Raw genomic sequence first — 22,719 nt, 5'->3', positions numbered from 1 at the left:
CTTAGGGATGCCTGTTTACTATTTACGTACCATCAGATACCTTGGGTGTAGGGATTGCTGCTTACTGTGGAATAAATGTTAGGTAAGACCTTTCAGATCATTGTTAGAACTCGTTCTCCTATATAAAGTTTCAAGTCAAATTTCCAAGTCTTTTATTTTTCTCACTGGGGATATCATCTTGTTTGCTTAGTCCATCTTCAGATGCATTTCAAAAGGTCACCTCATGTTGTTAATATTTAAAACTCACATAATGTGAAGGAGCAACAGTGCAAGCACCCAGATTCAGGTACAAATAACTCTTCCTCCTTTTGAGGAGAAAAGATCTGTTTTTGATGGTGCATGAATTGCAACTATGAAAGCTTTGAAATGTTTATCATTTCTGTCTGTGATTACACAGCAACAAAAATACAGATGCAGTTAACCACAAGTGATAAACGGAGAGAAAATCAGTCACTTTTCCAAAGCCTGCCTGAGTCCTTAACAAAATTTACAAGAATGTGTAATTTTAACTCATGTCATTTAAAAATTGACACACTTTAAAAGTAGAAGTGCATATAATTTTGATGAAATAAATTGCATGCAACTTTTTTGTTAGAGGTCATCCTAGTCATTATGCTACTTATTTGAGGTGTACTTTTTTCCATAATTTTTCCATCACAAGGAAAAAATCCTTTATGAAGCTTCTGGGGAGTACTGGCACGAGGCTGATGTTTTGCAAATGGAAGGCTGCAAGGCATCATCGAAGTAACAAAAATTATTGCTCTACAGGCCTGAATTTCATATTTATTGCATATCTGCAGATATTTACAGATTCTGATTCTTGTTTCTTGCTAAGGTGTTTTCCTAGAGCCCTGATAGGCATAAAGTGCCTTTATATCCCATTAGTTCCAGTGGATTTCTTTGGTTTGATAGAGTCAGGTTCCTGCTCTTCCAATACTGAGAACAAGAAATTTCGTGTCAAATCTCACATGAGAACAGTGGAAATTCCTATTCTTTCTCTTGTATATGAGAACTTGTATTGACTCAAGGTTTGAAGTCAGAAGTTTTAATCAACTAGAGTGCATTTTCGAGTCTGATAAATCTTAGCAGACCATTTAATCTATATAGCTTAGAGCATGTGCCAGAGAACACAGCCAGCTGCAAAATATACGACTTTCGGTAAAGTTTCAGAATTCCTGCACGTTTGTTTGGGATAAGCCTCTTTCTAAGAGGTCGTATTGCTGCTTCATGGAAGTGGTTTAAGCTGACTATGACCTTAAACTGCAATTTAATTTTTCTTCCCAATTTAGATGACACAAGGGTGCTACTATAAATGAGATATGGGCCTTTCGACTGGTGCTGCTATTTTTGTTAGGTGTGCATGCATGTGCAGATATACTTGTGCTCCATTATACCCCATTTCTAACTTCTTCAAGTTCCCCTTCTAGCCATTTTTGTGACCTTCTGAAGCGCTGAACTGAATCTCACTTATGGGCAGAAGCTAAAGGCCAGTGATGTCACTTTGTAATTCGCTTCAGTAATCTTTGGGCTGAGTTTAATAACAGAGTTCATTTGTACCTGCAGTCCTGACTTTTTTTGGCAATCTACTTGTTCCTGCTGCTGCTTACATGCAAGAACAGATTGACCACCCCCAGGTACCTTGGAAGTGATGCTGGTGGAGCTGGCTGGGTTATTCTATATTTACAGAGCTTGGAGCTGTGGATGCGAGCACAAATTGGCACCCAGTGCCTGTGACAATAGCCCTGCCATGGAAGACTTGTAGCAGGAGTCAACCAGCTTGGGCTGCTCACCATCTCCATGTATGCAGTCTCCATGACAGATTTCTTGCTAGTACTTAAGGGAGATGATACTTCTAGAAGCAAAGGTTTGTCTGGCTGAAGTGCTTTCTGCTACAGAGAGATTATGCAGTTCTATGATTCTATTAAAGACACTGAGTTACCAATGTTGTGTATCCTGAGGGGCATTGGAATAGCCCTTGCTCAACATCCACATGAAGAGCAACACTGAGAGCCACACTCTCAACTTGAAAATAAGGTGGGGATCTATTGTCTTCATTTCTGTTGACTTCAAAGTTTAAGATTCCGTAAACCTCAAGTTCTTTCCCCCTAGCTCCTGAGTTTTCTATAAAAAAAAGATAACCTTTGCAAGCCACTGTAATTGTCATTCGCTCTTTCCATTGGCACCGTGAAGACAAGTATTGCTTGTACCCTGGAGGCACCCAGCAGTGCTAAATCCTATCCAACTGTGACTGTTGCTTTATTACCACGAGGACGCAGGACTGAGCAGACAGTGCAGACGGAGATATTTCAAACCCCTCTCATACCTTCAGTTTGGGAAATTACATTTTGCCATGTAGTTTTTAATCTGTCGGTATAGACCATACAAAATGACAAGAGAGCATGATTTAATTTTATGATAGCACTGCATTAGATGTCCATTTTATGTTCCTGTAAAAGAGGGATTTGAAGTAGTGTTGTGCTTTGCTCTTCCTTCTACATTTGAGATTCCTGTTTCTTGAGGTCTGGCAATAAAATCCTAAGAATATTTTCATGTCTTTACTGTTGTCTCTTGGTGCCTGGTTATCCATCCAGAGTCCTATTTGGAAAACAGATATTGTGTATGTGCTGGGTGTTGTAATTTTATTAGGACTTGGCAAAATGTTTTATGATGGAGATTGAGCCCGATCCCTTATTCCACAGGTAGGAAAAAAACAATTCCAGAGGGTGTAAGCCCTAAAACAGTGGCCAGAACACAAGCACCCATTTGGCTATCTGAGCATGACTTTGCTTGGAGTGCAGATGTGCTGAATAGATGTATGCCGTCTTCAGAGAGCAGAAATAACAGCAGCCAACTGCTGAATCATCAGTGAGCAATAACCTCACATGATGGGGAAAGGATGGAGTGGTGGCCACTCTGGGTTGTTCATGAGGTTACACCTCTTGCACAAGTGGGTTCTGGTTGGCCATAGACCTGTGTTACGTGATTTATACAGCTACAATGTCAATGCAAGAAAGCAGAGTTTTATTGCAGAATTATAGGGAAACACTGAGCTTTGGTATTGGGTGCTCAGAGAGGGAGTTTAAAGCAATGACAAATATGTGGCAGTTTTGTGTAATCAGCATGCTATCTGCTGCATTGAATCATGGAAATGAAATAAAACCCAAGGTGAGCATCCATTTAGGAGTTCCTCTTGAGAAGAGGCCAAATTCAATATGTCTTCAGGTGCCTTAAAGTTCATGCAGAGAAAACACACTTTACTGCCAAAATTTGTTAGAAAGGGCTATTATGGGAACTCTGAAGACAATTGCCTAGAAATCACTTGTTTTCATCATTTAGTTTCTTAATTATTGAAGTGATGGAAGTCAACAAGATTTTCACGGGGATAAGCAGAGAGAAACCCAGAAATAAGCTGAGCAAATTTTGTTCTAAAAATGCATAAGGTTTTGAAGAATGAAAAAGTAAATAGATGGTGGAGATGAAGGGAAGCAGGAGAACAGGCAGAGAGGGAATAAAACACAACTGCACAAAACAACCTACTCCACTCTAATTATTTCATATGTACTATCATTAAAGGAATCTTAATAAATTAAAGCAAACTGCAGTAGAAAACATGGGAGAATAGAACACCTCAGACCTCTAGGAGCTACAGTGATGGAGCCATGGTAAGAAGTTTAGCTGCTGGCAGTTCTAACTCTTCCCTAATCATGGGACCCTACCTCATCTGTGTTGCATGTATCACCATGATGATAATCTATTTTTAACAGAACTATAAAATAGCTCTGATATCAGTTTTAGAGATGGTATAGATAACACACTTGCATTTCTTATTCTGTTAGGTTTCCAATTCTAAGGTGTGTGATGATCTGAAGTCAGCATATGCTTTGTGTTAAATGTGAAATACTTTCTCCATTTATTTTATTTTTCTCTCCAGGATAAAGCCATGGCTTTATTCCAGCACAGATGTGTACTATTCTAGGATTAGTCTATTCCTGCCCCCTCCATCCCACTCACATAAAACACATTTAGTTCTTCTGCAACTTTGCATCTTAAGTATTGAACCCAATACTTATCAGATAACACTGTGTTCTCACAAGCAGATGAAGCTGAAAATTTGAACAAACAGAGGAAGCAAGAGGGCACAATTATTTCAAAGAACTTTCTTATTAGCATTATAAATTACAGACTGGATATCTGCAGCCTGCCTGATGTTTTCAACACTTGCCAAAATCAGAAGAGCTTCAGATTATTGAATTGTGAATTGAGCCTGATTTCCAGTTCAGTAGCAGCTCCAAACAGAGAATTTAAGACTATTTTTCTCCTCTATCTCTGTTACAATGCTGGGGATTGGTTGATAAAAGTCAGCTTGCATAGAATCATAGAATATCCTGAGTTGGAAGAGATTCATAAGGATCATAAAGTCCAACGCAACTACTCAACACTGAGCAAATTCTTACTCTGTAGTGTGGTCTTGGTGAGCTAGGCTATGCTGCAAGGGGAAGGAGGTTGTGTAGAGGAGAGCAGAGTCTCTCTGCTGGTATGTTTTCTCCCTTTCTGTTATAGGTTTGTATTGGCTTTTTATCAGATCTTCTCCAACTGAGGTCAAAGGGAACAAAATATGTCAAATCTATAATTGTCCATCCTCAAACAGGGGACACGAGTCTTACAGACTGGCGCATGGTCTCTTTACCCTTGAGCCCACAGGCAGAAGTACTTGCAGTGTTTCTTTGCAAAGCAAGATTTTTGCCATGAATTAATCACCACATACACCTGCATCCCTCTGCCTCCAGCAGCTCCAAAAAGGGCCTTGTCAGGAGTGTCCTAAAATGTTCTGCCAGAGCACTCTGGTGGGGATTGAAGTCAGGCTGGAAGCTAATTCTCTGTGCCATGCTTCTCGTGGGGCGTAGCTGGACTCCCATACAGCTGGATTCAAGCTGGCAGTGGAGGAAGAACTTACACAGCAACTGCATTATGAGCGATTCCATGGTGTGAGGTGGTGCTGTAATAAATGACAGCTTGGAGCCCCTGAATGTGGCATTTCCATTATATGGTGTCTGCTCAGTGATGCGTAGCAGCTCCACGTGTCCAGTCAGTATGTGGGACAATCACAGTGTTCCTCCGTACAGCCCAAGTTTACCTATGCAGGAAAAGACAATCATCCTAGAGGCTTATTAAAACACACTGCTAATAGTGCTGGTAGGGTGCTAATTAGAATAATACCTCAATATCTAAGTGCAGTTATACTTATAAAATTGCCTCTGATGGGGACATAAAATTTTTGGAACTGTTGGCATAGGGAAGAAAATCTGCATTGCGTTAAGCCCCAGCCATGATGGAATTGGGGTATTTTTGGCTCAGATATGCAGGACTTGAGGGTTAAATTGCTCCAAGGCTTTAATTTTATTCTAGGTATCTTTGTACAAGATATTTCCACTGCAGAAAATAGGAAACATTAATTCTCTTTTTGTCTTCCAACTTTGAAAAAAAAAACAACAAAAAAACACACACACAAAAAAACCATGAGACACATTCTAAAAGCTTCTTATTAAAGGAGAAAGAGTTAGCTTTAAAACAAAGCAAATTAAAAGCTGCTTCTAATGATGATGGTTCACTTGAATCAGTGGTTGGGGAATAGCAGCCTCTGATGCATTTCTCCTTCTTTGTGGCTCTTTGCTTCATAACCTGTACTGGAAGAGCAGTTTGGACAAAAGGTTTCCCAGGCTGAAATGGGAAGAGGGTGATGGTGAGATGGCACATGGTTGGGTTGGGAGCGCTGAAATTAAAACGTCTGGATTTCTACTTTTTGCTTTGAATGTAAATGCAGGTTTGATGAGCTAATGGGACATTTCTGCTCATATAGAATTCATGTTAAAAACAGCTATAAAAGGATATTTCTTGTCTTCAGTGAATTGACAGCCACTCTTTGAATATATGCTGTTTATGCTGAAAAATCAAGACACACGATTGTCTCTTTCAACTACAAAAAAAGTACACTTTTTAATGTCTATATGAGTGAAAGTCTATGTGATTTGCTGTGATGTTTCTTCTCAAGAAACACTGCTTTGTTTTGGTGTGTAACTATTGCTTTTCCCTTTGCTTGTCTGTCTTAAAGACAAAATCTAGTGGGAATGCACATCTGTGATTAACCTCCCTTCCTTCTACTGTCTGTCAGAGTCTTCTCAGCAAAAGGTTGGTTTGGAGTTTGGAAATTACAATGCTGAGAAATTGTCTGAAGTGGGAATTTGAAGGTAATATATTGCAGTGGATGGGACATTTGTTTTATCTTTTACTTTTTTTTCCCTTATGAATAATAATTTTGGGCACTGTATGGCTGATTTGCCTAGAGCAAATCAAGGAGAGCTTGATTCAGCTGGACAAAACGAGGCTGAAGGCATAAAGGGGAAGGAGGAAATCATCTGTTTCTTATCAGCAGTTTTCTTTCTTCAATACCTGGCTATTCTGGTTAGTACCACCTAATGTCTAAGCATGTGTACATCGACTGGAAATGATAGGATACTTTCAACTGGACCAGATTGTGTACATGGATATCCTGCCCTCAGATAGTTATTATGGCACACATTGAGAATGCTGTCCCAGCAGAACTCTGCTCCTTGCAGGGATACACGAGCTGTTCTAATCAGCTGTGCAGCTCAGCCTGCAAAACCATCCTGTTACCATGCTAACGCAACTGTTTTTGCTCAAGGCAGATGAAGGAGCATGAACTGCCCCACCTGCAGATCTCTGAGGAAGGTGAGCTCCAGCCCAAGGGCTGTACTGGAAGGGAACACCATGTGTGCCCCACCTGACCACTTACAGAACAGATGTCTTTCCATTGATAGCAGCAGCACTGAGATCAGTGGAAAGGTAGATTTTTTTTTTTTTTGAAAGATTTTTCAGATTGTTATTAGGAGGCTCTTCAATATTGGCTTGAAGAAAAAAAAAAAGAAGTATATCTCAGATCCTCACCACTATTAAGATATGGATATAGAGATTATCCTAAAACCCATGTCTCTTAAAATTATAGATTCATTTGAATTGGATGGGATCCTAAAAGGTCATCTAGTCCATCTCACGTTTAGTGAACAGGGACATCCACAGTTTGATCAGGTGCTCAGAGCTCCTCCAGCTCATCCCTGAATATCTCCAAAGATGGAGCATCCACCACTTTCCTGGGCAACACATGCCAGTGCCTCACCACTTTTACTGTAAAATTATTCCTTTTATCCAATCTAAATCTCTCCTCTTTTAGTTTGAAACTATTTCCCTTTGTCCTGTAACAACAGATCCCTGCTAAAGAGTCTATCCCCTTCTCTCTTACAGCTCCCCTTTAGATGCTGAAGGCTGCTATCAGGTGACCCTGGAGTCTCTGCAAGGCTGCACGACCCCAGACCTCGCAGCCTGTCCTCATAGGGGGATGTTCCATCCCTTGAATCATTTAATCCCCAGTTCTCTAGTTCTGCAACTGTAACTTTTTCAAAACATTCTCACATTTCAGATGCTGAAACATTGCTTATAAACACTACAAGACTGATGACAGGGTGAACGATGGCCAAACTTGTGCTAAGCTTTGACAAGCAAGCTCTGAACAACGTGCTTCAGTGGTCTGAAATGCTTCAAGCTTGGTTTTCACACCACTCTGGTGCTGAGCAGCAAACAGCACTAACATGATGGGTTGTTTGTTTGCTGACCTTCCCAGCACAAACCTAACCATCCCTATTTAAACTTATTAAAAGCAGGAAGAATGGTGGCAGATGACTCAGAAGTGGCATCCTGAGACACAGACAGGTTGCTAGAATTGTTCAGCTTCTTGGGAAAGGTGCATGTAGAGATTCAGAGATGCAACACTGAGATCTGGGTCTCTTCTGCATGTGTTTCTATGTAGCATTTTCTTCAAATGCCACTCCTTTAAAAGGAGTCACACTGAAGTTGGTGGGGATAATTCCTTCTCTCTTAAACTGTTCCACATAAATAGGAAAGCACTGCATATATTTAAATCAGAAATCCAGGGTTACACAATCAGACTAGGGGTCTTCCATAAGAACATTGTCTAGCTGAATGCTGGACAGTTGTACCACTTTAGACAAAATCTCCATCAATGTCCTCAGTGAAAGTGCAGTAAAATTCTCTGAGCAAACACAATTTGGCAAAGCTCACCTTGTCTAGGTCATACGTGAGAAGAAGGATATCCAAAAGGAAATCTGAAAGGCACTTTGATTTGCCTAGGTATTAGTGTATAAAATTGAAAAATATTTGTCTCCCTGGATTTAAAAAATGTGTTGTAATACCTCTGTACCACAGGATGGAGTTACAGACTTAACTTTAGATTTTCTTGCCTTCCAGCCAAACTATTAATGTTGTTTTTATGTGCTTTCTTAATACTTGCACTTGCAACAGATGTGTTCAACTATATTGGAGAAGATTCTTCCCAATTGCAAAGGGCAGAACGAGGTTATTCCTGGCACAAAATCTTGCTTGCCTTGTATACTGTGGGTACAAGTTGTATGTGGTGCTTGTGTCACCATTCTACATGCTTTAGTCAGTTATAATTAGGGATTTATGGACAACAGAGCAGATAGACACAGTAAGAACCACCCAAAACCTTGGGGAAGTTGGAATAAAGACTCTTTCTTCTATCAGCTTGCCCATATCTCCATTAGAAATATAGAATTTTCCTCCCCACACCCAGACCTCTAATATCTTCATCTACCCTAAAGAGAGCTATCTAATTCCTCCTCTGTGCCTTCACTCGGTTTGTACATAATTACAGCTCTCATCCACTTTGGGCTTTTCCTTGCTCCATGTGGCATCCAAAGGAAATCCCCTTTTTTCAGATGTCCGGAATCCTCTGAGCAAAACAACCCCAAGAAGTGATGGACTTGATCCAAGCGTATGGGATGGTGCAATAATAGTGTCACGTGGGCAGTACAATGTCACTGAACTGTTGGTTGGAAGTGATAACAAGCTCAATTTTGGAGCAGCGATGGAAAATCTCCCAGGGATGATTGCTGCTAGGAGTGAAGTGGAAGTATAAAGGTATTTTCTTTGCGTGGTTTTTTTGTGTGTGTGTGTGTGTTTGTGTTTTTTTTCCATACTGCTGAAGGAGGAGGCTGTTCTCTAAAGGTGTCTGCTCTTGAAATCTCCTCTCTGAATGGATACTTAATGGAATAAAGCTTGAATCATAGTGAGTTCTGGAGCTGGTATTGGCAGCTCCTGCTGATACGAGTGAGAGAGGCAAATCCCAGAGATTTTGTTTCCAGGCAGGCAAGCTAACCTTTAGCAAAATTAGTATTCCTCAGCTTCTCTGTCTGTACAAAGGTGCTGGGATTTAATTACATACCAAGAAGAATTATGAAACTGAATCCACTTGTGTTTGCAAAACACTTGGAAACCTTCAGATTGTGAAACTGGCAGCATTGATAATTATAATCTATACCATCCTGGCAGTTTTCTGCCTATCAGTCAAGACACGAGTACTTTCTGTTAGAAACTTTAGAAGTGTCCATTGTCACGTGCAGAACTGCTTCTGAAGAGGTGATAGGTGGTTTGTGAAAGCCTGCAGAGCTGCCTTCACGTTGAATGATGTAAGCTGTCTTGTTTCTCATTTCTCAACCACTTCTCAAATATAATTGAAATTTTACGTTTGCCAAAAAGCTCATTTTCAACTTTAAACACTTTAAGTCTAGAAGCATGGTTCAGGTTCTAGTAAATGCACTCAATTAAAAGCTAATAAAAACCTTGTTCAGTGTTTTTATAATTTTTGAAAGACTCCTTTTCATCAGTAAAGGATTAATTTGAAAATTAGCTGTGTATTCATGAGACGTGTAAATTCTGAAGGAAAAAGGTAATTACGGCTTTCAAGCTTTGCTTTCTCCTCTTGAGATTTTTTTCCTTTTCCCTTCATGTTATCCACAAAATATTAAGCTAAATCCTGGACACTGTGCCTTTTACTGGAGAGTTAACATGGAAATCTTGATTTTGAAAGCCTTCAGATTTCTGTTTCCTCACAAAATAATAAAATATGGGGAGCCTTCATTACTTACAATGGTTTTTTATTAGTGTCTGGCCTTGTCAGTTCTCAAAGCTAAGCCAAGTTGGGTTGGGTCAATACTTGTAAGAGAAATCTGGAAGAGATTGGTATTAGTGAGTCAGCTGTGAGTGCTTTTCTTTTCTCTGACTCAGTGCCTTCAGCATGGAAGTAACAAAACTATCATTTGGGTGACAAATAACTGTAAGTGAAGTGAAAGTTCATGAGGAACTTGCCATGAAAAGAGCAATAGTAAGCTCTAACAACTTAAATGTAAGATGCTATACAGTTCTTGTCTTATTCATTGTACAGTGAGCGTTCTTCACAAGTGATTCTCTCTGTCTATGGGTTCTCACCAGGATAAATCTCTTTAAATATTTGTCAGGGACCAGCGATTCAGCAGCAATACTGTAAAATCTGAAGCAACTTCGTTCTAATGTTTTTATTTTTTACATCATCTCCTATTTTTTTACCATTTTGCCTCTGAATTTTGGACTATTTTTAACAATCAGCTCCTTAGGATTGTGGTAGGAACTTTAAAACTCCTTTAATTTATTGTGTACATATGATCTTAACTGTATGCTTAGCCCTACCCTGAGTTAAGAATGTGGTTCTTGTCAAGATTCATTTTTAAGAGGATGCTGTACAAAATTGTTATGCACTTACAAATTTCCAGATAGGTAGCTTGCTCTTAGTGAGATAAGGGCTTAATCATCTTTTCTTTTAACTAGGATGTATCTTTATTATAGCTTTAATTTCATCTGATGTAGCTTTTTTTTTTTCCTTTTTTTTTCAGGAAATCATTTGGATATTTTATTAGTGATTTTTTTTGTTTGTTTTTTGCTTTGTTTTCTTGCCTTTGTCATTCTTTAGTACATTTTGCAAGATCTATGAGCTGAACTGCTTTAGGAAAGCATATTTTTGCTTATTTTACCTTTCACATTTCTTCCTCCGTTGTCTCTCAACACATAACACTTTTGTTGGTAGAATGTCGTGTTGTGGTGGCCTACCTGCTGATAGCAGATAGCTGAGAAAAGCAGCATACTTTGATCAGCTTGTGCTACAGAACAGCTGGATATTACCCATATGGATTTGATTGGAAACTACAACCGATTTGAAAATCAATTTTAACTGGAGATTTGAGTGAAACAATGATTTGTGTTCAGTTTCCTGGCAGAGCCAGGATCTTATCTTGATCCAATGTGCCATAATCTAGACTGGTTTCTTGTAAAACTATTTTCTGACGTCTGCTCGTTCATGAGCTGCTCCCAGAATAAATTATTTTATATCGTCTTATTTGCAAAGGCTCAATCAGCTTTAGGGACACTTTCCAATTTATGCATTCTTCTTTCAAGCTGTGTTCAGCTTGTCTGTTCCCACCTGCTATACTGTCCCACCTTGCTTCTGCAAAGACTATGAGAATAGTACAGACATTTTAGCTCGTTTTCAAAATTACTTTTGGCTGAGTACCGTCTTCACAGTATTATTGTTATCCAGAAACCTTCAGTTGCCAGTATTCCTTCATGGAAAAGGATGTTGTGTAAAAAATGATGAAATTATTGCAATATGAAGACATTAAGAATGAGAGCATAACCCCTCCATAAATAAAAGGATAACATGGATATTACTGCTAGACTATGGTATTGTTTCTAAGCAACACATACCCAGAGATATTCAAAACTTTAAATGACGTTGAAAGATACTTTTGAGAAGTTCAGTGATTACTGTTTGCTGTTTTAGGTAATGAGAATGTACCACACAGTACCACACTGTGGTGTGGTGAGATGCCTTGGCCCTCCAATTAGGAATTTCTTAGCTTCTGTGACTACCAAGCAAAGAGTTTAACATCAATGGCTTCTTGTTAGAATATTCAAAATATCTTAATAGGTCTGAATAATCAATCATGGCAATATACAAAGTCAGTACACTCAATCTCTAGTGTGTGCACAGCATTTGACAGCCAAGCGATGGGTAACTGAAAAACCAAGGAGAATTAGTAGGTTTTAGGGCAGGAAAATGCAGTTATGGTCACCTGCTAAAGAGCTTCTAATATACACCATCCACAAAATCTCATCCAGTATTTGCATACCAAGTCTGTAACTGCTGCTTGTTACAGATAGGCTGGGTATATTTTTAACAGACACTTTCTTCAGAGTCTGAAAACAATGACAAATTCATGGCAGCCCTCAGAATTTGTTTACTAGGTCAATTCTGCAAAACCAAAATTGCCTTGCTCTCATCAGGTTTTGCCTAAACTTTGTCTTAATGTGCTTTCCGCCCCCTATTAGCAAGATGTGTAAGAACTCCCTTCCTTCTGTAGGATTATCATATGCTAATAATGGACTATATCCTCTTCCTCCAGGAGATGACTATAAAGCTGTCAACAATCATTTGAGTTTATAGCAATAGCAATTATACTAGATTTTTTTGATTAAATGCTAAATGTTACATGATAATATAGAGTAATAAATTACCCTTGGATTCAGAATTACGCTGGCTGTATATTTAACTCATATTTGGGATCATGAAGCATTTAAAACTGAATTGCCTTTGCTCTAGGTATGCAAAGAGGCTGCTATTAGAATGACAGAACAGCTTCCCTGTCCTATCATAGATTGCTCAGACTGATGCAGAGTAACTGTTCAAGTGAATGTCTTTAAAGCAATTAAAAATGTGCTGAGTCTGAGATAATATGGAAAAGAAGACTTTTGCACATATGGGTAGAATACCATGAGAGATGTATAAGTTTGCAGAGGAGTAGTATGCAGCCAAAGTTTGTGCTGTATAAATGGTCCTAATTCTGCCAGAGGTCTGTGCCTGTGGATATTTTTGCCTCAATTTACTGCTATCAGCTGTCAGAAGCCCTCCAGGCAGGGAGTTGTAAAGATAGCAGTCTCATGCAGGTTTTCAATTGTGGTACTAATAACTAATACCAAGGGATAATTCTTTACACGAAACCTTTCAAGGACACTCAGATTTTGGACAGTAATGGAAATGTGCTTCGTGAATAGTAGTTTTGCAGCATGGTGTGATGATGTCAGCAAGAGACAAACTCCAAAGGCAAAATTTAGTTATTGTTGATCAGTGCTAAATCATATTTGAGATAATCAAAGGGTATAACCAGAAATAACATGCTTACGTTTAAGCAGGTTTCAAAGAAACATAAACAGATGCTTGGTTTTAAATGATATGCCTAAAAGCTGCTCTGAAAGGGCCTTTTTCTTCGTTAGGCTAGGATATGGAAATGGAGATTTCTTCAAATTAAAGGCTCTTAATAACAGAGAAAAAGCAATTCCAATAAAATCCATGTAGTAATGAATGAATGAACATAGCAGTATTTTTAAGAACCCTTCTATAATGTGTGCTCATTCTATGGAATATATACATTTATGTTCATTCTATAGAATATATAGCTATAGAGTATACATATATGCAGAACAAACACACAAAGGAAATATAAAGCTGTGGCATGACACAGTAATGTGGTCATATACTGCAGCAGACTAGCAAGGATAGTGGACTAGCAAGATAGACATAAGAGGATTTAGTGTTAAAAGCAGCTTGGTGATTTTTTCTTTCCTCTGTTGAAACTGTACTATAACGCTTAGTGCATATTAACCATTTATCTGAATGACCTGAAGAAAGTGATAAAATTCCTGTCACTGGATTTACTTAAAATTAGACTGGACAAAAAGTTCCGCTTAATCTCCTGAGCAATATTTTTGTCACAGGGCATGTCAAGTAAAGCTGAGGATGTGTCTAAATTCTGTCAAAATGATTGAGGTGAGAGAGGAAATTTCCATGTGTTGTTGATGGGAAAAACTCTTCAGGATGCATTCTTAAAGCATATCTAGAGATGTTTATGTGAAGATGCATAGGAGATTAACTATTTAGGACACAGCAACAAGTCTGCTCTTCTTAGCATTTAGTCATGCCACGAGTAGAAAACTGATATATTTTCAGAAATTCAGTGGGACATTCTGTTTCTGTATGTCTTGCTGCCTTTATGGCTTATGTTGCAGAAACTCATAAGCACCTCTGCAAAAAGCTGTATTAGTGATCCTCAGAGCAAACTTTAAAAGCACTAAGTTCCTCATACTTCCCAATGAGAATTTCCCATACCTCTTTGTGCAGAAACGCTCACAGTGTAATGGGAAGAACTGCCTCCCTAAAGAACCAGCTGAACCTCATCAGCTGAGCAGGTGGTGAACTTGTGCTTGGTTGGGTTTGACAGCAGTTGTATGAGATCCCCCAGTGAAAAATAAATAAAATCCATGCTTTGAGTCAAATTGTCAACTGGTGCAATTTGGTGTCGCCATGTTCCAAGTCGGTTGAAACTGTTGAGCTAAGAATCTGGCTCTTTATCTTATTAGCAGATGGAGAGTTAGGAATGCTTCCATTTCTACCAGGCACTTGTCTTTGTCAATCCAACTTTATCCTGGAAAGCCAGGGACAGCAGATAGGTGCAATACCAAAAACAACATGGCCTTATTAACAGCTAGCAGTTTCTCTGTATCATTTCAATTATGCTCCCAGGTAATGAGTTCAATATACTTTTGTTATGTGACTATAAAGCTGCCTATGGGATGACAAGAATATATGATACGATGTTACAGTCTTCTCATAACATTCTGGGGTAATTAGGACATAAAATTGAACTGAAACTTTAAAACACATTTCAACTCTGTTCCATATATATTACTCTTCAGCGGGCAAGGATAGTAATTTAATATTGACTTTTGGCTGTGAGATTACCATATAATCTAAATGCTAATAACAATTAAAGCACGGTGTGATGATTAAAGTGTCTCTTGGAATATTGAAAATCCAGGTAATAAATGGGGAAAGGATGTATAAGCCAGAATTTAGGAATCTGTTCTGAAGGTCTGTGCTGAGAAGTAGTAGGCTGGGCTGAAGGAGAGTTTTCATCACAGGCTGTGCACTCCTTTCAGCCTTAAGCTGAAGTTGAGCCATAAAACAGACAGGTTTTTATACATTTTTATTTCAGGCTCTATCATATGGAAACTAGACCTTTGAAGCTCCACTCTGCACCTTTTTTCTTTCTCCTCCCTTTTCTATAAGCAACATTTTGTCTCAGGAGAGGTTCAAGTTGTGTTCCCTTCACAAATTAAGATGAATATTTTCTTTTGAAAGTTGGTTCTTATTAATGAAATACACACTCCGGGGTTTTCTAGGAGGCAGCAGAACTGTGAAAGACAGCTAAAACAAGAAAAATGAAAAGTACAAACCCTTCAAAAACGCACAGCCATATGTGAAAACACATTGAGATTCATTAAGCAGGATGCATTCCCAGATAGATGCTCAGCACAAAAGGTCCCTTGACTCAGCTGTTGGTTCTTCCCAAACCGTGTGTGTGTTTAGCTCTGCCTCTAGCTTAAAGCAGCACTGCCTGCTCCCATACATGATGAATTTAATGGACTTTTGACAGATTCATTTGCAGTAGCAAGATGCATCTTGAATCTGTTGAAGCAAGAAGTGAAGATCTTGGAAGGATCTTGATGACACGGCTGGTGCCAGTGGGTCCAGGATCTGTGCTGAGGGCTGTAGATGATCCATCCATCTCTAATGAATAATACATTGTCCAGAGGAGAAAAGCATCTACGTGGTTTCTGATTTCATACTTCCACACATCACCTGTGCATAACACAGATAGTAATGAAGAGATCTAAGGCCTCCTCAAAGCTACATTTTGTGCAAATGACGACAATACCACTGTTCAGAAGGAAAGGTAAAAACACACCTATCTTCAGAACCCTTGTTAAAGTTCTTACATAGGAGGAGGATTCAAAAGTCCACAAATGTTTTCTATTTCACTCAATTCATTTCCACTTCCAAATTCATTCTTTTATGAATGCTGATTTTTTTTCCTTCTAAGAGATGAAAAAAAAAAAAGCTTTGCAAGAAGCTTTTTTTCTTCCATCTCTAAATTTCTCCATCTGCTTCCACAGATGCAGAGTGGCCAAGCAGTGCATGAAACAGTTGTCATAAGCTGTGCAGCGGCTGTCCAGGGATTCTTTCTCAGCCTGTGGCCTCTTGTGTTTTTTTTGGCACTGTTTAATTTTCTACACTGCAGAAAACACAAGGCCAATGGATTTAGTTTGCCCTTCTTTTTATGCTTTTCCTTTGTATTTTTTTTCTTTTTTTTTTCTTTTTCTTTTTTTTTTTTTGAGGAGAGGAAAGGAGTAAAATAAGCTATAAAATGAATCAACTACCAAGCCTCCCAATCAGGAGGCCGTTGCAGCAGATTTGCCCAAGCAGGGCTCCTCTCTTGGGCTGAATTGCATGCTCTCAGCCATGAATGTGAAGGTAGTTTACTGCCACTTTGCAAGCTACCTGCTCATGCAATTAGCCCTTGAGTAATTGGGATCACAACACTTGATCAGTTTTAACAAACAAGAACCTGCATTGCTAGTATATAAACTAAACTGCATTTTTAGTGCAATGCTTTATATTGGAAAAAGAGTTTAAAAGAACCTTGACTGGGGAGTGTTATGTTGCACAATAAAATATGTAATAAATTACTCCATTTCCTGATCCCTTTTACACTCAGGGAAAAAAAAAAAAGGCGGACAGATGAGAAATAGTTGGAATGATTCAGGTTTGTGCTTTTGTCTTACTTTGCTCTTCAAATGTCTTGGGACAGTCAGGATTTCTTCAGGTACAGGAAATGCTGTGTTTTTCCTTCTTCTATTTCTCTTTTCCAATCCCTTTTTTCAAGGTTTCCATGGTGGGTATAAGTTGTTGTACAAAAGAACTAGTTGCTGTTTTTAGTGGCTTTCCTTACAGATCCCTTTTGCAGGGGCCTCATTAAAGGGAAGAGGCAGGTTAGGCTTAATGCTTCGGAGGGAGCCAAAAGGTTCAATAGCTGGTGAGAAGCAACTCCTCTGCAATGTGTGCTGTTATACTTTTCTCTCTAATTTCTACCTGGTTACAAGGGCCAGCTACAGGCTAGTGTAGGAGCCATCTTGGAAGATATTTTATGTCTCCTAGCTCTTAAATTGCTACAAAATTGTGGAGGAGAGGAGAAAAGGCATCTCGCCACCACTGAAAGCCATCCTGCTTTCTTTTTTCTCCATCTTTGTAAGGCCATACAATAGGCTGAGTGCCCGCATCTAGAACAAGCCTCAGAAAGGCATCTTTGAAGGCAAAGAATAATAGGATGAAGTAGGTGGGTCATCTTGATTACTTAGCTTTGCCCTGGATGATTGAAGAGGGACAAAAATGCCATGTTGGCGTTACCTGGGGATTAAAGGCATTGAGTTGTCTGTGAAATACTCTTTGAATGAAGAGGGAAAAATAAACCCAGCATTTGGCTAACCATTTGAGCAAAATGCAAATATAATGGAAAAGACTTTTGAGTCTTGTGGTGTATTTGCAAACTGGGATTTACAGTGCACATAGATTATTCTTGATAAAAACACTTTGACTGCTTTTTGTCAAAGCCCTTCTGTGCTATAAGAGCTTCTCTTCATCATAATGGATTTTCTGATAGATATCCTTGCCTGAACCATCTTAGCCAAAATGATTCCAAGCTTTATTTCCTTAGAATTTAAGAATGTGTATTTTATGATAATACGTTTACTGTAGATGTTGAGTAGTACCCAGAGGGCTGAAGCATTTGTTATTGTTAATAATACATGTTTAATAGAACTGCTTTCTTCTGGAGGTTGCAAAGAACTTGATTAATTCTGCAAATGGAGATTATTTTGCCTGATAATGAAATGTCCTTATCTCATTGGTTAGAAGGGGAATGGGATGGGACATAACAGTTCAGAAGAAATACAGAATAGTTCATTAGGTCATAAGTTTGCAAGCACAGGAGGAGCATCAGAATGAAGGAATAAAGATCCAAAATGTTGGGTCTCTGTTCAGCCTGGCAAGGAAAAGCACAATGACCTTTTAAACTGATCTCTCCCTCAAGTCTGGAAAGAAGTGGTGAGGATTAAGGGGGAGTAGTGATCTTCAGCAACACATTGCCTCCTGTGCATCTTGCCTTAGGACGCATAAGTGTCCCCGTGTATCACAGGGACACTGCACCACTGGAGCTTTGACAACCAAATGGTTCATTACAACTCTCTGTGGTTTAAAAAGCCCTGTTGCAGGTTATTGCACTTTGGTAAAACTCGTTTTTAACATAGCCAAACCAATGAACTGAATAAAAGATTATGAGCTAAATCCATAAATGCATTTACGTACCTAGTGCACGTTGACTATTTTGAGGGTCAGGGACATAATCTTTTGGTCAGGAAATTGTTAAGGTTGATGTCTTATTACTGAAACTTTAAGGAGGAATTCTGCTAATAGGGAAATAATATTTTTATCATTCTGCTGTCAGAAAGGTGTACTGCATGACATTGCCCAGCCTGAGGGTAGGACACAGAGCTCATGTTTAGCCTCAGAACACTGATGTTTGATACAGCACTGACTTTGTCTTTGTGCTTATCTGTGAATACATCTTGTGTAAGATTGACATAGAGAATCATAATCTTTGAGTCTCCTGGCAAGGAGGTTTTGTAAGGCAGATTGGAAAACTTTGCTGCTTTGTATTTCTGTGAGCTGCAGACGTTTTAGCAATAGCAACATGAACTGCTAGTAGGAAATGGCCCCCAGAAACTCTTTACCATAATAGCAAAGAACTGACAGAATCTGTAACATGCAAGCTTGTCACTGTTCTTACAGAATAGTGAGCAGTGATATGGACATGGAGTACATGGGTGAGATTGTAATTGTCACAGCCAGTGGTCAATTCAGGAGTCCTTGGTAAACGTTAGAAGTGGAATGTTAGTAGGCTCTAGGTTTCTAAGCAGTAACTTTTCATGTGGAGTATTCAAATGTATGTGGAAGGAACAGAAATTGGTCTGTGGGTTTTGTAATGAACTGGGTAATATCTAAGCTCAAAGATAAAGTGATAGTGGCTGTTTCTTCAGATGTCTCTCTTTGGGAGACATCTATGATGCCAGAAACCCTGTAAAGAATGAAAACTACTGTGTGGTCCCAAAGAAGGGCTTTGAATTGTGCAAACCCACACTGACTCTTACCATTGCTAATATACAGACTTTTGAATGAGTTTTTTGTTTTAGAGACATTTCAAGTCCAGTAGTGTTCCAGCCTTACTGATGTAGTTGAGCTTCATTGTCCTTGTGGCTATTTGTCTCAGCTAGTGTGTGGTTGGTAGAAATGTGACTTGGGATCACCTATGTCAGTTTCTACCAGGCAAAGTTTACCAAATTACCATAGTGTATCTCAGACTAACGTAGTTTTAAGGCTAAGAAATGTTTACCTAGTTTGTCAAATGCCATTGCTGTTTATTACTGTAATTTTTTTCTGCTTCATGTTGCACAAGCTAATTGAAAAATAAATTTTGCTTAATTTAAGGTTAACAAATCTGAATTTCTGTAAGTGAAATTCAACTAGGAACTAATTTAGGCTCACTAAATTGAATCTGACAATTGCATCCGTTTACCTTATTATGTGTATTAATTTGCTTTGCATTATATTCCTTTTCATAGGCTGAACTTGACTTGCTTGCCATTATTTTCCTTTTTAAGGCTGTTTCTAATATTTTACTTTCTAATTAGCTTTTCAATTTTCCTTTAGCTTAAGCCTGTGGCACGACGATAGTCTTAATAAGGAGTAGCGGAATGGATTTTTCAGCTGCTTAAGTTTGGAAAAGTCCAAAGTTTAAAATACCAGCAGCTCTACCTGTTCGTTAGTTCTTAGTTTTAATTGACTTTAAGAGCCTCCTCCTGACACTCAGGACTCTGATCATAGGGACGTGTGCATGTGAACAGATTTATTTATGCATAGTCTCACAGTTGGATGCAAAATCAAGCTGGTGAGTGACAGAAGCAAGAAAGGCAGTCCTGAATCCCAGCTGAGTGCACTTTATTACAGGCTCGAACAATTCAATATACAGAACAAAGCAATATTTTAAAACAGTCTGAAGAGCAGTAGAGACTTTGTACTAAAAATAACAAAGGCTTTCCCACTTAGCTGCTCCAGCTGAGGACTATTGTTTGTTCTCTGAGATAATTAGCAGCCGTCCTCAGAGCTTTCTGAGTGGCTTTGTACACATAACTGACAGTTTAAAAACACAGAAGAAACACAGCAAGGCTGCTTAGAATATAGCACAAAATATAGGATTAATGAGTCATCTCCCAGGCTGATGGACAAGTAAGAAAGAGCCTTGAATAAAAAGAAAAGCTTCTCATTCAGTAATACATATCATCTTTCTTTTTCAGTTTGTTTACCCTCAGACCATCATTCTCCTCTGTAAGATTCCTTGTCATTATAATTCAAATACTGAATCTTTCCAGCAGGAGCCAAGCTCTTCAAAGCTGAGACCTTTTTTTTGGGAGCGGGAGCAGCAATTTACCCCTTCAGAAGAGTAAAGTGAGATTTATAAAACCTAGACAACCTAGACATATACTGACGTATCGAATACTCTGATTAACACTGATTAGAAATAGAAGTGCGGTGTAGAGAAATGAATTTCTGTCTTTTATTTTTAGTTTTGAATTACGTTGTTTCTGTGCTTTATTAAAAATAGCGTCTCGCCATCTGTTATTACTGATATGCAGTTAATCTGAGTGTGATTCCTACAAGTGAAGCAGATCCACCAATATTCACACCTTGGAATGGTCATGGCCTTAAGCTCCGTGATCACCCAGCTCCCTTAGTTTGCTGCTTTACTTCTTGACATCTACCAGCTGCATTTCTCTTTTCTCTGAAAAGAAAGCAAAAAGCCCAGATATTCAACATACAGCATTCATGGTGCCTCATTTGCACAATGAAATTAGTGTTTGAAGATTGGATTATGGACAGAAAGATCATAGAATCACCAAAGTTGGAAAAGTTCTCGAAGGTCATCCAGTCCAATCATCCACCTGTCACCAATATTTCCCACTAGAGATGCAGTGTTAGAATAAATCTCAGTGTAGTACAGGAACCGTGTGAATGGGTCTGGAATGGAAAGGAACACACAAGTTATGTACCTGTGGTTCCAATTTGTATCATAAATTCACTGCTTTCTAAAAAAGTTGTTGAAGGCCATCATTTCAAAGGTGCCTGTGCATCTCTCAGTGCGGAACACACATGATAAATCAGATTGCTATTACAGAGTTTGTCCATCACACCTCTTGTAAAGATTTTCTTTATCTACTAGATGTGCTTTTATGACAATCTCTCAGTATTTAATATGATTTCAGTCTCTCTTATTGGCATCTGCATATGAAATGCAGACGAATGTCTCTGCAGCAGAGGAGTATATGACCTCAGGATGTGCTGTATGATTACAAATGATATGGAATTTGTCTTCTGAATAAACTTTTATGACCATATGTAAGGAGGATTTAAAAGTGGTAGTGCTATATACACAGGGTTATTCAGAGCTGGAGAACTCATTCCCTGGAAAACACGAGCAAGAAAAATTCAGAATTTCTTTCCCTTAAGGAACATATTAAGTATTTTTTTTCTGTTTACTTTGTGACATTACTTAGCTGCATTTTCAAGGCAATAGTCACTCTAACCTTACTTTGATTGTATTTTTATTTATGCTTTAATATTGCATGCCTCTTGCATAAATCAAAGGCTCATCATTCTCCATGTAGTCTCACTTGAGACTGTGTTGAAATTGTCACTTCCACACAAGAGGCACTCAAGGGTGCTGGGAATTAGTTCTTAAAATGGAGAGTAACCAAATGGTTAAGTTACATCAAAATAAGTTCTGTTGATCCTTAACACACCTTTATAAAGTATTTTGATTGTCATTTTTGCACATACTATGAAAGAAAACAACCTTGTTATGCTTTTCTATAGTTGATTTACTACGTGTCCTCTGCTAGTGTAGCCATAATATGCTGTAATGTGGGGATTATTCTGTGTTCTCTTGTTCTGACTCCTGTACAAGGTTAAAGATTACACAAGGTTATATTCTTATGCAAATAAGATTTCCCTTTCCAAGAGTCTGAGAAGATACAACTCATTGGATGGCTCTGTTTTGTCATAAAACTTTGAAAGTCTTTTACATACAGAAAACACCAATATCGCCTATGTTTTTAGCTAGTTCCTCTTTAAACTTTCAGTGTTTATTGTGTTTGGGAATCATACATTTGTTCACATTTGATCACACCCAGTACAGATAATACAAATTTCATGCCGCTTGCTTTGTACTCTATTATTTGGGTTTGACATTTGAGGTCTGCTCGCAGTGTCTGATGTGATCAAAACAAAACTTCCATTGAAAAATATATTGTTCTTGAATGCAAACAAACAAACCAAAAAAAAAAAACCAAAAAACAAAAAAACAGTTTATTCAAACTTTGAGAGACTTTAAGAAATGTGAGAGGACTGCATTTTAATAATACTAAATGAAAATGAAACATGGCTGATAATTTTCTCTTCTAGTAGGGAACACTGCAGAAAATTTTACACAGTTGACCATTGCAGAGCTTTTAAATTTGCCCAAAGCACATTTTCAGACATAGATCTCTTCCATTTGCAGTGTTATACCATCCTTCAAATAATACAAGAATGCCAAGGAAATAATTCAGCAATACCACCTGACACCCCAGCTCTAATTACTAAAGAATGCAGTCTTTGTAAGAAACTGATGATGAATGTGAAGTTCTATATTACTCCATATTGCTTGTGACATTTATGGATGTCACTTTCCTTCC

At 38.5% G+C, this 22,719-nt stretch overlaps 1 long non-coding RNA gene across 2 annotated transcripts in view; it reads left to right on the top strand.

Moving 5' to 3' along the window:
- Positions 1–8,806: 8,806 nt before the first annotated feature.
- LOC104914248 (uncharacterized) overlaps positions 8,807–22,719 on the top strand; it is a 156,711-nt gene continuing 142,798 nt past the window's right edge. Inside the window, exon 1 of one of the 2 annotated variants that reach the window (XR_014887986.1) lies at positions 8,807–9,030. This is a non-coding gene — a long non-coding RNA (uncharacterized LOC104914248). The remainder of the gene's footprint in view (positions 9,031–22,719) is intronic. The other variant, XR_014887985.1, reaches the window with a different exon arrangement.

This window comes from Meleagris gallopavo, chromosome 24 (assembly GCF_905368555.1).
Source record: "Meleagris gallopavo chromosome 24, MGAL_WU_HG_1.1, whole genome shotgun sequence".
NCBI lineage: Eukaryota > Metazoa > Chordata > Aves > Galliformes > Phasianidae > Meleagris > Meleagris gallopavo.
The sequence above is the reverse complement of the archived record's forward strand: the minus strand, read 5'-3'. Positions and strand labels throughout refer to the sequence as shown.